Raw genomic sequence first — 16,559 nt, 5'->3', positions numbered from 1 at the left:
TTGGAGTAACTCAAAACCCAGCTGGACAGAATCTAAGCAACCCGTTCATGCTGATCATATCTTGAGGAGGATCTTGGGCAATGCAGTTTCCAGAGATGCCTTCAAATCTCAGCCACTGTCTAGACAATAACTTCACAGTCACTTTATCATGAATAGCTGAATGCATAAGCATTTGGAACGCTTGCTTCAAAATATATTCTTCTCTACGGAAACATGAGTTCTGCTGGCATTGAGATGCAAACTGAAACATGCTGTGAGCTGCTCTTTGACAACAAGGCAATTCAACATTCGTTATGAACTTCTAATGAAAAACATTTGTGTTGGTTGAGTTTCTTAAAAGTTTTGTGTGTAACTGCTCTAGCCTGATTCTAAAGGGTCTTTGGATGGAAGAAGGGCAACAGAAACTTGCTACTAGAGAACCCCTATTTGCTTCTGTGTGTCAGTGATTCTCCTGTTTTATCACAGAATGGCAAGGGTTGGAAGGAATCTCAAGGGTTGGAAGGAACTTCAAGGATCATCAAGTTCCAAAGACCCCCTTAGGCTTGGTTATACACACAGCTTTTCTCAGGAAACATTTGTTAAGAAAATTCTTTTTCTTTGCAGTGCAGGGGGATCACTTGATTAGGGAGGTTCAGGGGCAGCTGAGCATTTTAAAGGACTAGTTTCCATTTCAAGTTAATGACATTTTGGCTCTTTGGCTGGTGAGGAAAATGCTGTCCACTGTATTTATTCCTTGTTGTATATGGCTCCTTGAAATAAGAACTACAGTGATGTGAGACCATGTTAGGCTCACATACCCACATCCCTGTAACAATAATAATTTACTATGGTCCATTTTCGTTCCATCTGCTTCTGTCCAGTAGCTCTTGATTTTAGAAGCCACAAACGCCCAATTCAGCAGAATGTATCAGGTAAAGAACAGAAATATTTTACCAGAATAAAAGAATTAGCATGGTGAGGTTGACAGTTGTTCTGAAACAGCATGGTTCCACAGTGGCTGATAATGAATCTATCAGGATTTTTGCACAGTGTCAGGATGTCAGATTTCTTTACCTCCCTTTTTTTTCACAGTCTCTGTGGCATCAGTTTGTCTCACTACTGTTCCCTCAACTTGGCAAGATGTCATAGAAAACAAAAATGAAAATTAGGAACTGTATGCACGCCACATATTTTATATGTAGAAATAGATTTAAATTGCTACTGTGGCTTGTTTCCACCCTAACAAAGAGTTCCTATCTTTCACTTTCATCTCAGAGTCTTTATCCCATGCTTGCAAAATTTGAATTACATCTAGTACCCACATCCCAGACTGACATGTCCTAAAAGTGCAGGATCAATCAGACCACTTACTTAGTCTTACTTTATCCTGACACTGGGATCTGTGACCCTTATATTGAATGAAAACCGAATGAACAATGCTGTCTGTCAGGTCTGCCTGTCACAGATAGGAGCTTCTTTGACACTGCTTCAGAGCTGACAAACAGAAGGGACATTCATGGCATGCGTACACTTCTCCGGGGCCCCCAATTCTCCTTTCTTTGAAAAACCCAAAGCTCTTTGGATCTCTACTGCACACATGTCCTCAATAATGCTCAGTTCCTTTGCTTCCATGCTGAGATTTTGCAAATTCTTAGTAAACATTCATTAGTAAACAACAACAACAAAAAAAGTGCATTTTTGTATATGTTAATGAGAAGAACATAATGTTAGTTCAGGGAATGGGAATACAGTCTTGCAACAAAGCCAAAACTTTGCCAAAATTCCTCAGTAATCACACAGACAGGTGAAATATATACTTGAGGACAGAGTACTAACAAAGCCATATTCACATGCAAGGACATCTGAGCACATACAGCATATAATGAATACGTGTTTAAACATCTGAACGGACTGCCTCTGCATAAAGTGCTATGAAGGGATTAAGCCAAAAAAGTCATGTGGCAGTGACTCAATAAGGAAGACAAAGCACAATCATTTAGACCCCAGTTTCCCCGAAACCTTCGCTTCAGCTGCTCAGGCTTCATTTACATTACCACATCTTGTGCTTTAGCTATTAACAGCATACTACATTGTGAGCAGGCTTTTGTAGGGACACAAAAAGAGCGAGTAGTCACAAGGAAACCTTTGTGCCTCTTCCATGGTCGCATAGGAGATCCAGTCCTCGCAGCCCACAGCTGTATGGGGAGTTTCAGAGTTAATAATGCCAGCAGCAGAACACTTTTCAAAGGAAAATGGAGCAGAAGGGAGGGCAGCTAAAGCTTCACTCTCTCTCTCCCATCAGCTACCAAACTAAATAGAGGGAGTTTATGCTGTACCCCCACAAAGGAGACACACAAACCACTTGTCATTGCAGAAATCCTTTCCATAGCACTGAGATGTTCCGTCTGCCCTTGGGAGCTGACAGGCACAAGGCTTTCAGGAATTACCCGCGTTGTGCTGCACCTGCAGCTCCCCCACGATTTCACTGTGCCCTTGCTAGTGTCTGAAGAATAGATAGTACTGAGGATTTATGTGTGTCCTCTCGCTGGATTTATTTATGGTATTTTTAAGCACTGGTCATATGCATGATGCTTAATAAGTCATAAGCTTCAGATAGGCTCTGCCTAGAAGAGATTATTTGCTACATATTCATTCTCTGCCTCAGAAAAAAAAAAAAAAGAAGAAAAAAAAAAAGAAAATTTCAATTTTAAAGAAATGTAAAAAGCTTGATTCACTCCAAAATCAGAGTCCAGCAGCGTGCCTAACTGGCCAGTGTTCACCACTGAATTTTTCCTATGCATCAGACTTTATGCGTGAGCTAGCTGGGAAGTCAGAATCGAAAGCTCCAATTCGAAGCATGTTTGATTTTCTAATGATATGTTTTTATTGTGTAACATCAGCCATGAGCTCCACGGAACAATTATAACGTACAGGAAAAGTACTGCATGCAGTTTGCGGCACTCCGGTACAAAACGGATATAAAACTATCAGAGTGTCCAAAGGAAAGGCACAGAGACGGTGAAGGGTCCGGAAGAGAGCAGCTGAGGTCCCTGGATTTGCTCAGCGCAGAGCAGAGGAACTGAGAGGAGGCCTGACGGCGGCAGCAGCTCCGCACAGGGAGCGGAGGGCAGCGCCGAGCCGTGTGACAGCGACCGGGCCCGAGGGAGCGGCATGGAGCCGTGTCAGGGCACGTGGTTGGGGAAAGGGTTCTGGGGCGGTGGGCACAGCCCCGAGCTGCCGGAGTTCAAGCAGCGTTAGGACAACACTATCGGACACAGGGTTCGGATTAGGGATGACGCTGTGTGGAGCCGGGAGCTGGACTCGACGATCTTCATGGCACCCTTCCAACTTCCAAGAGGTACTCTGATTCGATGAACCGAACCGCCCGTTTCAGACAAGGCCGGACGTGCCCCGAACGGCGCAGAGGCGGCCGCCAGGTGTCAGCCTCACCCCGCAGAGCCGCTCCCGCCTCGCAGCGAGCGCAGCGAACGTCGGGTCGCGCAGTTCCCACCCACAGCATCTCTCTCGTGAGGGGCGGTACCCAGCAATATCTGTACAGGTTCAGATGTTGGAGCAGCCGTTGCCATGGCGACTGCTGCATCAGCTGGATTGTAACCAGGTGAATGAGGGACGGAACAACTTCCCCGGGAGAAATCCAATTAATATGGCAGGATTTGTAGCATTTGTATCTGCAGAAGCTAAGCCAGGGTTCCTCAGAGCTGGCAGCTGCATTTTACAGTGCTTTTCTCCAAAAGGGAAATATTGTCCATATTACCTTTTTGATTTCCCCATGCTTTTATCAATGCCTGTTTCTGAGGGATTCATTTTCTTCACACCGAATTCTGTACAGGCTTTCATGCAGCACACCCACAGCACACAGACAGTGCTTTGTAATGCCAGCTATCACTGTGTCATAACATGCAAACAAAATATCTTATGGTAGTGTTTCCTTTGCTGAAAATGCACTGAATGTTTTTTAGGGTACAGCTTTATAAAAACAAAGCGCTGTAACATGCTCTGTATGCCAAAATATAAATATAAATTAATGGGGAAAAAAAAAAAAAAAAAAAAAAAAAAAAAGCCCCATCCTTTCTGAAAGGCTCCTTATCTCTGCGAGGCTCTGCTGGAATTTTCCCAGCACACTGAGTTCCCAGGGATGCTGCCCATCATCCTGATCAGTGATACTTCAAAACTGGGATTTGCAGCCATTTTTTCACAGATCTCCAGCTCACTTTCTGGCTTATCCTCATGTGAAAGTGTCCATTGGCTCCTGTATTTTAAAATCCTTTGATTTACACTAATGACAAAAACTCCAGATGTCAGCTAAGATCCAAGCCATCTTGTTTCCATTTAAAAAAGAAATGTAGTACCCGACTCATCCCTTTCATAACAAATGAATACACAAAATAAAATAAAATAAAATAAAAATAATAAAAGAATAATAATAATTAAAAAATCTCAGAAATCAATTAAAAATGCATTGGAAGGGCTTCCCACTTATAAATTTCCCATTCTGTCTTTCCAGCAAATCATCTGCTCAAAAGTTGTCTTTCCCCATTCCCGTAGCATTCCTACTCAGGACTACATTCAGTTTCCCTTGATTCTTTCATTTTACATTCCTGTTTATTTTCAGGAAGACAACTGCAACTAAGTGATGGGTCAGTCCCTGAATTTGTGGTCAATTTTGAGGCGAGTCCCTTTTGCTGCCCAGCTAAAATTCTCCTTGGTCCTCGTCCAGCCTAACACTAGAAAGACAAGGAAATTCAATGGCTTCCTCAATTAAAGCAGAAATAATTGCAGTAATGCTCCCCAATAAACATTTTTGAAGTCAGTGTCACCACCAAGCAGAGCAACACCCTGTCCCACAGGATATGGTCAAAGTAGATGTGCAAACCAATTGTAAGCACACACTTAACATGAACCTCCCTACTGTCACAAGTAAATCAGTGTCAGCATATATCTATACGACCTCCTAAACATTTGTTTTCCTATGAGACTTTGTTAGTGTTTTCTTATCACCACAGGCCTGTGAATACAGAGAATTTTCTCTGCAACCCAGGACTTAAAAATAGCCTTTAAAATGTATCTGTTAAATTTTGGTTGGTGCAGATTGCAATTAAAGGAGTATGGGTTAGAGGAGTATGTGAGTGACAGATTAGACTAACAAACAAACCACTAGACCGAGGCTCAGATGGCTGAGGCTCGAGAGACTTGTCTTCTATTTCCAGCTTCTCCCATCTGATGGGACCACGGATAAGTCACTTCATTTCTCTGTAATAATATTCATTTTCTACTATCCTTTTCTGCCTTGCCTGCTAAGATTATTTAGAGACAGAGATTGCTTTTCATTTTATTTATATCATATTTATACAGAAGGGACCATATATTGTCAGGATGTCTGAGTGCCCAAGCAATACTGCTGTGCTGCTAACAATTACAACATTATTAATAAATTATAAATAGTGTGGCAAATGTCAACTCACTGAAAATAGCTTTGCAACATTTGCATTTGTCATATAAATAAGGCCATCCATTTATGACTTTACTGATAGATTTTTTTATATATAATACATTATATTATATTATTATATTATATTGCAATTTTTTTTGGCTTTTATATAATGAAAGAACTAGGCAAAAGTAAGTTTTATTATTAAAGGTACAATCTCACACAAAAGAGGCATACTGACATTCCATACAGGGAATTTCTCTTTGTATGTTAGAATGCAATAATGGAGTTGATTAATTCTGTCATATTTTTAATGTCAATTTAGCTTCACTATATCCAAATTTATGGACCTTAGAAGTGAAAAAAGTTGATTTCAATAACACTAGAACATATGTGTATTTCTTGTGCAAGTTATTATGAACACATATAATTTGACATGAATGTAAGAGCAGACTAGAATAAAGTTGAATCAAATCAAATAGACAATTCTGGTGAATATATATATATATATATATATTTGTGTGCGTTGGCAATCACACTAATGAACTAAAGAGTAAACATAGAAATCTTATCTACACTTTGGGCATTTATGCCATGCAGTTGGGATGCTGAGAACACAGATGCAGCAAGGAGACCTGGGTAGCACTGGAACAAGAGCAGTGTCCAAATGTTCTATCTCTGCATTAGCTACCCTTCTTTTAATAACCTGGAAGCAAAGCCATGCCTACCTGAATATAGCAAAACAAAACAGACACAACAAACATTGCTCACCTTTGTGCTCTGTACAGCATTTACACACAGATGCAGGCCAGCACAAGACCAGGCAGTTCTAGTAAGCCATAGCGTCCTTTTTAGCCATCCCCCAAAAAATGCTTTTACTGGGCAGTTGCTATGGAGCACCAGCTAAATAAATTCAAACTGTCTTTTATTTCCCAATACTTATCAAAAGAAAAATCAAAGCTGTTGTCTGACACTTGCTTGCTCTCATCTGCTGAAAATGTTCCATGTAAGATAACACAGCCAGCCTGTAGAAATTCAGGCACTTGTTAATAGGCATCTTTAACCAGATGCTTAGAGATTTTTGCTACATCATTTCAGGCCAAAGATCTTTCATAATCTGCTGTCATTTCCTGTGCTGTAATTATGAGTCTTACATCTTGACACAATCTACATCTCCAGCTCTCTGTTAATTTTTATTATTATTTTTCAGACTTTTTCAGAGTGCATAAAGTTACAAAGGTATGGGATTTTTAAGTGGCACAGATTGCAGTGAGCCTTAGATTTGTCCTGGGAGTTGGTTACCTAACTGTCCTTTGTGCCTTGGAAAATATCCTGCACATCCCCATACTTACTTTTCTAATTATTTAGAATACTCTGGATTTGAGCCAACAAGGTCCTTTAAGAAGCTCTTGGCCAGTTTCTTCATATAAATTGCAAACATCTTTACAAACACAAAGATAGGAAGAGTAAAGAAACATCACTGAAAAGGGCTTTCTTTGCCCCGGCCTCAATGTCCTTTGAATGAAAAAAAAAATCCATCTGACTAATTTTAGAATGTTATTATTTTCCAATTTCTCTGCACAGTACCTTGCATATAGGAATTCAAAGCCCTTTACTAAATTCACTACTCCTTGATGACACTAAAATTAACCTAAAAATTATAAGAGTTTTACATTTTGGAAACAGAATTAATGAAGTGCAAAGAAGGTGGTGGGGAAGTGTAAGGAATACTGATCAAAGTGGATGACTGGGTATTCTCACAGCATCATGTTAATAAAGTCAGTAATGGCTTCACAGTAAGGGGGAAAAAAGGTAAGCTTCTGTTTAATGTGTATCTGTTTTCATGAAAATGGATAAACTGGCAGCTGGCACAGGAAAGGGCTGGATAAAACCACCATGTATTAGAAGGTTGTGAGATGACCACAGAAGTGACCTTCTCCCTGCTCTGGGTGTGCATCTGATCCCACATATTGTCTCGAGAAGAGCACTGCAGATTAACAGGGTCTCTGAGGAGAGTGAAAGAGAATAAAAGACAAAAGAAAACAGAGGGAGTCTGAAAATAATGGTATTTTCTTAGAAAGGAAGTAAGCAAAATGTGACGGTAACATGAGCTTCCATTCTACCTCCTTGTAATCCTAAAGGTTATCAGTGTTACAGTGGTCAATGTAAATAACAAATTGGTAGAAGGAAGAAAACTTCATTGTTACAGTCTTAAAGTGAGGCATCAGAGTTTACTCTGAGACCTACATGTGAACTCCAACTAGCTCCCATACATTTCTCTGCATGTTCTCCTAATGTTGGCTATGGCAAGATTCAGGACAACATACAGGCCCAATTCAGCAGGGCAATTTCTTTGCTCCTTCCAATCAATATATTCTGAGAAAATGTGAACGTGGGCAGCATTCCCAAACCTAATAACGGGAGTCCTTAAAATGAGGAAGTTGCAATTGCAACACTACTCAGAACTGCCTAACTCTCATTCCCGAAAGCCAGAACTGACAATCATTCATAATGCATTCTACTTCCATATTCAGCACAGTCATTCCTTCTAGCTCTTTATCTCCAACATGCCTTGGATAAAACCTGCAGGAACTAAAAATAACAGCATTAGCTCATCATCTCACTATAGTCAATGAGTTGAGTAATGCAGACCTTATGAAAATGTACGTTTAGAGCTTTTTCAGATGAGCTGCATAACACAAGCCATTAAACATAACTCTATTGATCTAATTTCATTATTTTCAGCAGACTGGAGTTTAGAAATTATGAGCTCCTTTAATGAATATCAACCACAGGAAGAGAAATACAATGATTTATTAAATTTATTAAATCTTACATGAAAATACCTAAGATGAGATGTTTGTCATTATGGATGAAAGTTTTCTATCATTTAAGTCTGCATTATTGCAAAATAATCATAGCCTACAATTTTTTAAAGAGCCATTATGAAGAAAATTGAATAACTCTTTCCTTCTAATATACTATTGCTTTCCAGCGATAGAGTTAGAAAATTTTATATTCCCTGAAAGAATCTAAAAGATTATAAGTTTGACAGAAGACAGAATAGCATGTCCACACTCATTTCTTGAAACAGAAAAGAGGACTTTTATATGTTGTAAATGAATAGGCTTTTTTTTTTTTTTTTTTTTTTTCCCAGAACAGTGGAGAGAACAAGTCATAAAATGCAAGTGTTTCCTTGCAACATTATAGCAGTATTTCCCCTCAGCAACAAAGGCCTTATGGACTCTCCTTTTAGTCACAAGATATTAACATGGAGGAAACAAAAATTCACGTTATAAGGACATGCTGGTTGCAATGCCACAATTCAGCACCTAATCTCTCTCCTATCTAGGTCAAACATCAGGACTTCCATTGAATTCCCACTGAGTATAAATTCTACAAAAGCAAGACCTATTAACCTCTTTGTGATTCTCCATATCGGACAAGACATGCTTGGTACATTAAGGACCTTTGAATGTCTTTTGATAGTTTTTTTTCATTTTCATTTCACATTCACGGCAATATAATAGAAGAATTTGGACCTGCTACGATGACAGGAAGAAAGTATGTTTACCTACACATATGTAGATATATTATATATCTACAACACTGAAATTTATGCATTTTTATTATAAAGTTTGTTTCCAACAAGTAACATGATACAAGGTAAATTTGCTTTATTTTCTCCAAAGGCTGTAACCCATTGACATGACATACTGTTAGAAGTAAAATTCTAGAATGACTGAAATTAGGACAAAGACATTTGTTGCTCTTTGGAAACTTGTCCATGAAATCTGACTTCTATCTTGGTACAGCACAACCATTTCAGGACACAATATGTGCCATGTGCTTTGCTTCCTCTCTTGTTCCTTCAGACAGGGCATACTGTTGTTCTGAGATTTAAACTATGTCACTGATTAATAATTCTATTAAATGCAAATAATTCTACACTTAAATTAACTTATCATAATTAAATCATATTACAGAATACATAACAGACATTTCCTATATGATGACTGTCTTGAGCTAAGTCAGTGCACATCTACTAGTTAAGATACATGCATGTTAAGCAGCAAATCAACCCTAATTCCATTGGAAGGTTCCATAGTAAGCACAAATGCCTTTTTTTTTTTTTAACTGAAAGAAAATTATTTTGCCATTTTCTAACTCCTTCAAAAAGAAAAAGAAAAAAAAAACCAAAAACAAACAAAAAAACCAAACCAAACCAAAACAAAACCAGAGCAGTTGTTTTCTTAGAATCATTTAAAAAAAAAAAAAAAGGTTCAGGTATGAAAATACAAGTTGGTGTCTCACCTATGTAAACTGCAGTCCTGGAGGGAGGATGTGCACACTGATATTCACTGATATACTGATAGGATTTGTAGCTAAATGGGTTACAACATCTAACCAAACTATCTTTAATGGCTGGTTACAAGTGCTTTTGGAATCATGGAATCACAGAAAGAAATACATGTTGAAAGGCATCAACCCACCAGTACAAACTAGGGCCTAATTCATTGTTAGAAATAATTTTAAACTCAAATTGCATTTTTAAGACAAATTATATGCTTTTTTTCCAGCCAAATATTGAATATATCGAAGGAGATTTCAGAGCTTCTCCAGGCACCTGTTCCAATCTAATGCATCTGCATACAATCAGTGAGTTTTTCTCCAAGGGTGTTCACTCAGCCTTTCTCTACCATGGGTCATAATTCCCTTCCCTGCCACGAGACACAGTAACTTAGGAGGCCTGCAATCAATGACTAATAAAGATATTCGCAATTATACACACTCATCTGTAGCTCTCAGAAAGATTCATATAGGGAGATATAAAAGCAGAAGGAAGGGAGGATGTTTTAATTGATTTTTTACATTATTAGCCCTATATCATAATTCATATTTGGTGCAGCTGAATACTTCAATGTCTTCAGCATTACTCAACCTAAATATTTGGCTTTGTTTTTTTTTTTTCCTGGTTCAAAAGAGAATTATTAACATTAGAGGAGAGTTTACAGATATCCTAAATGCATCTTGGTTTAGTTTGGGTTAGAGTACTAATGTTTATTTTAGACCATTTAGATTGCATTTTGGTTTTAAGGAACTCCTGAAAAAATAATCAAATAAATATATTCACATTTCCAATGGACTGAAGTGGGCCCACTGGGCCTGTGATTCTAAGATTAAATAAACAGAAAGACTACTGGAACTTGAATCAGTAGCCATAGAAGTAATAAAGACTTGCATTGGACCTGTAGCTCCCAAAAGTAATGTTTAAATGGCTCAAGCACTAAACTTCTACTTAACCATAGTAAATGCATTTGTTAAAACGTGCTGTGGAGAACATTATTACTTGTTGATCAGTATAACAAATACTGACAGTTAAAAAAAAAAAAATCCCTAATTGAAAAATGTTTAACTGCATTTTCCACTGTTGTGTTCCTCTATCAGATTTGCCTTTATATCAGTGAGCAGGCTATTTAGACCTTGTACGCTTAGATCCAGTAAATAGCACAGTTACATTTTTCACCACTCGGATTCATTGGGAAGGAGAATAGACAGAGCTCTCTTTTCTTTACACAACTGTAAAGGAGAAGTCAAAATGAGCTGTTAGTGTGGACCACATGGAAGCAAAAATATAATATAGATCTCAAGTCTCTGAGCAATTTCTGTGCTGAGCAGATTACGCATCATTCATGGATCAAGAATGTGCTGAAAGGAACCAGCCTTGACTATGCCTTTCAGAATTCAGACTAAAGAATTCTTTAATTGTAGAGACACTAGATTACAACATAGATTACAAACATAGCATATTTAGCATTTCCAAGTGCTTTTAACTACCAACTATAGGTATTACAAGCTATGTTTTATCCTAATGGGAATTGAAATGAATAACTTGGGATGCAATCTAAAAGGGACATGATAATGGAAAAGGTGACATCTTTCACCACAGCAGTAAACTGTTGCAGTAAATATCACAGAGCTGAGAAAACAGCAAATTTTAGCAGCCTTTATCTCCAAAAGTATAAGATGATGCCCATTATTGTTAACTCAAAATGACAAATAATCAATCTAGTGTGCTTCCACAATAAACCAGATAATGTGATTTCTCTAAAATTGTACGGGTATTTTAAGCCTTTTTGCTAACAATACCTGAGAAGTTCAAGAATCTTTTTGAAATCCTGCATTAAGATAGAAGCTGAATCTCAATATTTTTTTAAGATGTAGTCCAAACAATGTTGTTTTTTCTTTAGCAAGAATGAGTTCATTTATGATACATCAACCCTGTGAGCAAAACAGTTTAATTACCTGTGACATTTTCAGCTTTGTTAAACATTCTGAGGATACTGAAAGCCTTCTCACAGAATCAAACTGAAGACAATGTCATCAATAACATGCAAGAAATCTATTCATGTTTAGTTGTGTTGTATATATGTACATGTATGCAGTAGAAAAAAGGAGCAGCACAAAACAGAAGGTACTGGATCTATGTGAGAGTACAGCTTGTCTCCTGGGGCAAATAATCTATGATGTTTCCAAGAGAAGGAAAAAAAAAATTAAAAACCATTGCATTTCTCAGTAAGAGATGCTGAAATATTTTGAAGAATACTTTCTCTATTTAAAAGCACACATAAAACTTTCCTTTTCTGTTTTTTTTTTTTTTTTGGTCTAATTTAATATTGTTCCTATGGCAACCAGAAGTGATTTTCAAAGGTGTATGAAAAATTTTGGAAAACAGAATTTTCAATAATAATTGATATTTCTCACTTCACAAAAAAATTATACTACGCTAAACATCATCTTTAGAATAGCAACCTCCAGAACTGCTATTCAGATAAGGAAATAATAATAATAAAAAAGATTGTTAAAGGTATTTTCCTCAGATAGGAAATCTCAGGGTTTTAAGAGATGAAACTTCAGTAATGTTCTTCTCTTCAATTTGAGGCAATGACAGATTTTTTTTCTATAAGATTGTAAAAATAACATAAAGTATGTCATCTATTCTCTAGTAACTGAAAAACATCTATCTCAATGTGGTTATCTTTGACCAGCCAGATCAGACTGCCTTGGAGGGCACGGAGATTATACAGCACAGGAGAATATAATACAACCAGTTCAAATTCGAGATTACATGATGTCTGGTTTTACTTCAGTTTTAACACTAAGAATCCTTTGTCACACGTGGCAAAGCTTTTCAAGCACAATGATTTCATTTTAATTCATTTTTAAGCAGATTTCAAAATACTTTACAAAATTGAACACTAACACATTTTGGAAGATTTAAAATATTTCAAATGAACAGCAGTTTGGATTGTTGAGGATGCTCTCAGTAGGAATTTCAGATAACAAGCCACAGTATTAAGTGGTAACAATATCTCTTAAAGATATCTCTTCAGAAAATTAAATTGGTATACCTTTTATAATAGAAGAATTTTATAATAAAAGAAGATAGTAGTTTAAAGTACATCAGACTCTGTTGCTGCATGCAATAGTTTATGTCGCAAGATTTATTTTTTGACACAGAATTATTCTCACACTTGTTAAAGCATGCAGTGTCTACAACTCCTAGCACAACAGCTGTTAGAGTTTTTTTAATAGATTTTTATTCGCCTAACATATGAAACATCTCCAGTAGGTCTTTAAAAATGATGTGACTTATATTCTTAATGGACAAAAATATTTCCATAATTTAATTGTTTCAAGAGTTTTTATTTTGAATGGAAAAATTCTCGTGGATGCATCGAGGAGATTCAAGGAGTTTGTTAATGACAACTATACAAGTATCAGTGTAGGATAGTGTAATAAAGTACAATAACAACAATGCTCATTGTCAGACAAGAGGAAATAGAAGTATTATACACCTCAGAGATCATGAATTACATGAAAGAATACCTACTGTTAATCTCCATTTCAGCAACATTAAAAGCTAGGACTTTGGACGGTGCCTAGTGTGGAACTAATCCTTCATGCAGAAAAATGCAGGCAAATCCCTGTGCTCACACCTGCTCCATGTTAAGCCTGCAGAAGTAGAGGAAAGTAATGCTTACTAAACACTGTGAAAAGTACTATTCAGGCTGACCCTCTTCTATTTGTCAGAATTTGGGTCCAACTCTGAACTTCAGAGATGCTGGCATCACTCCAAGCTTTAATTCTAAATCATTTCTGGGACATCAGTATCCTAGTATGTATTTTCCAGTTTATGAAATGGGAACAAATAATTATGTGATCTCTGAAGCTGCCAATAGGATAAAGGTTTTCAGCAGATAACTAAGCTGTAATCCTGTTTGCCACAGATAGAAGTGGTCAAGCAGTCTTTACATTACCTTACATAATTTCTTCAACTGATGACTAGAATTGGTCTACATTTGCCTCTGTTTCTAAGTAGGAACTTAATACTCTCCAGAAGCTCTTCCTGTATGTGCTGGCTTCTACCATTCATGATACTACTGCTCAAATGAATGTGCTGTACTTTTTTTCTGGCCTTTTATCTACAGGGCTGGCACACAAAAAATGCACATTAAATGCTCTACAGAGCTAAATTATCTAACTATAGAAATTAATACAGAAAAGCAGAAGGCTAACTGAAAAATTTAGCATGATTAAACTGGATAGATACATTTTACTAAGAAATCTGAAAACAGATTAGAGATTGAAATGCCATTTATAAACAGCAATGATGTTCCAGACATTGCAAGCAGTGTGTCAAGACAAAAGACTATTAGACAGATCAGAGATCACAGAAAAAAGTAAAAACATTCATATAAAGGACCATAGGGAATTTAAGGGAAGTATAGTTTCACAGAATGCAGCGTGAAACGTTTGTTCTTCCTTGTGTGGATGAGAACCAGAAGGTAAATGAAGAGTTACAGAAAGATTTAAAAATATGGCAAGTGTGAGAGTTCAACCACCAGCTAATAATGTTAGGTCAGGAAAGATGAGCAACTTTCACTGTCGTTTCTTAGATATCTGATTCTACATAGATTTCATAAGTAACTAATTCATAGAATTGTCTGAGTTGGAAGGGATCTTTCAGGTCATCGTCTGGAGAAAAAGCAACCTGCGTGTTTGTAAGATTATACTGTATAGATAACACTGAATGCAGATGCAGTTAGAATATAACAAATCAAGTGATGAGCATGACCTTATGGTATGCTTTAGTAGCAAAGAAATACAGTAAAAAGGACAAGAAGGTGAGTGTCACTGACTCAACATACGACTCCAAACTTTATTTATCCTTTTACAAATCAAATGGATCTGGGACACAGTGTAACATAAGGCTTAGATATAGAAAAGATCCTACAAGAAGTGGATTAATATTTATTTTAGTTCACCCTTACAAAAGCTCTAGGTTTGCAAGATGGAAGGGTTGGCTGTCTCCCAGTAAACCACGACCATTCCAACTTTGGTGTGGCCAATAGTGATATATCAGAGGGCTGTACTTTACTTGCATCTTCCAATAATTTTCACAGTGTTGCTCAGGGAATCAGTTTGCAAGTGAATATAGTGTTGTACAAATCAGCAAAAATGGTGAGTCCAGACTCTTTTTTTTTTTTTTTTTTTTTTTTTTTTTTTTTTTTAAGGTCAGTGGATCAATTGTTTAGTTGAGGTGAACAACAAGAGCGTTTTGATGCTCCAATGGGAAAAAATGTTAACAGAATTCACGTAGCACTGAGCTTCAGGGTTTTTTATGTATTCATTCAGCTTTGCTAAAGAACAAAGTTTGTGAAAATTAGTGGGTAAACCTTATTTCATGCATCATTTGCAGTAACTCTTTTCTGTATTTCGGCTGCACTAAAAATATCTCCATGGGAGATAAGAAAGGTGCTAGAACAACCAGATGGCACTTGCTTACATTTATAACATTCATGTCTAGGGATAAACCATATGAAACATTCTAAAAGACTATGAAATGCTTACATCATAAAGAAAACAGATTTAAAATTAATTGTTTAATTTTATAACGTGATCTCACACAATAATTTAAAAGATTAAGACAGATAATTCCAGAAGTATCTGCAGCTTGCAAAATGCTAGCCTCATGTAAACAGAAATGAGCCAATCTACAACACCCATTCTAGATATATTCATACACATACACAACTGCTGGCATAAAATAGTTCCTAAATTATAAAAGTATGTTTTTCAGAATCAAGGATTTTCCAGGACTACTTGCCTTCCTTCCTCACTCTGGTGCACCTAACAAAAATATTACATTTAAATTTACCAAATAAAATCTTCTTTTGAATCTTGGTAAGTAACAAGTTACTTCACATGCAGTGAGATTTATTTTTTCCACCCTTTTACAGTCTGGGTGGTTTGCACACATAAACTGCATTAAAAGACACAGAGTTCTCTTGTGTTTGATGATGAGCAAAAATTACTAAATAACAATGCCAAATCCTGCTGAAGTTATCTCAGATTCTCATCCATGGCAGAGACTTTTCATCCCTCATTAGTAACTCTGTGAATAGTTTCTTCTCCTAAACTGTAATAACAAGAATTAATACGATTAAATAAGTAATGCCTGTAATGAAAGTATATACACCTTAGCCTGTTGCCTTATCATTCCCACGGGAATTCCAGTCCAAAGAATGATTAAATTCATCTAACTAAAGACAGATAAACTACACCTCAAAAAATGCCTTATTTTCCTGTATTTTATTTAAAAAGCTCTGGATGATCAGCACAGCTAATACTGTCTACCATACAAAATCTAAACAGAAGTTAGATGTCTGAAAGCAGGTTTACTAGACAGTATGCCAAAAGTATACCTTCTTCTTCGAGACTGAGACTGCCATGAAAAAACTCACTTCCTATGAAATTATTTGCTCAGTATTACTGATACAAACACAAAGGCTATTCAACTGAGGTTTCTGCAGTTCTGGAAAGCAACGACATTATTTCCTGTCAGAAATCCATTCCAGCACACTATTTTGTGTACACCAGTTTGCCAGCACACTGTTATGTACACCTCACTTAGACATAATCTGCTGTCCATGCTCTGACCAGAGTAAGGGATGGAATATTGCAACCTTCCATGCCTGGCTTGGAACTCCTCAGATTATACAGCCATCACTATCTGACAGTGAGTTCTATTGCTGTAGGTTTTGCATTTCTACACCTAGACATATGG

The 16,559-nt window shown here is 37.0% G+C and overlaps 1 long non-coding RNA gene across 1 annotated transcript in view; it reads right to left on the bottom strand.

The window, feature by feature from the left end:
* Window positions 1–16,559, bottom strand: part of LOC125695778 (uncharacterized) — a 31,913-nt gene that overhangs the window by 14,666 nt on the left and 688 nt on the right. The window lies entirely within an intron of this gene.

The sequence above is a fragment of the Lagopus muta genome, chromosome 7 (genome assembly GCF_023343835.1).
Source record: "Lagopus muta isolate bLagMut1 chromosome 7, bLagMut1 primary, whole genome shotgun sequence".
Lineage (NCBI taxonomy): Eukaryota > Metazoa > Chordata > Aves > Galliformes > Phasianidae > Lagopus > Lagopus muta.
This window is presented reverse-complemented; position numbering and strand designations above follow the sequence as displayed.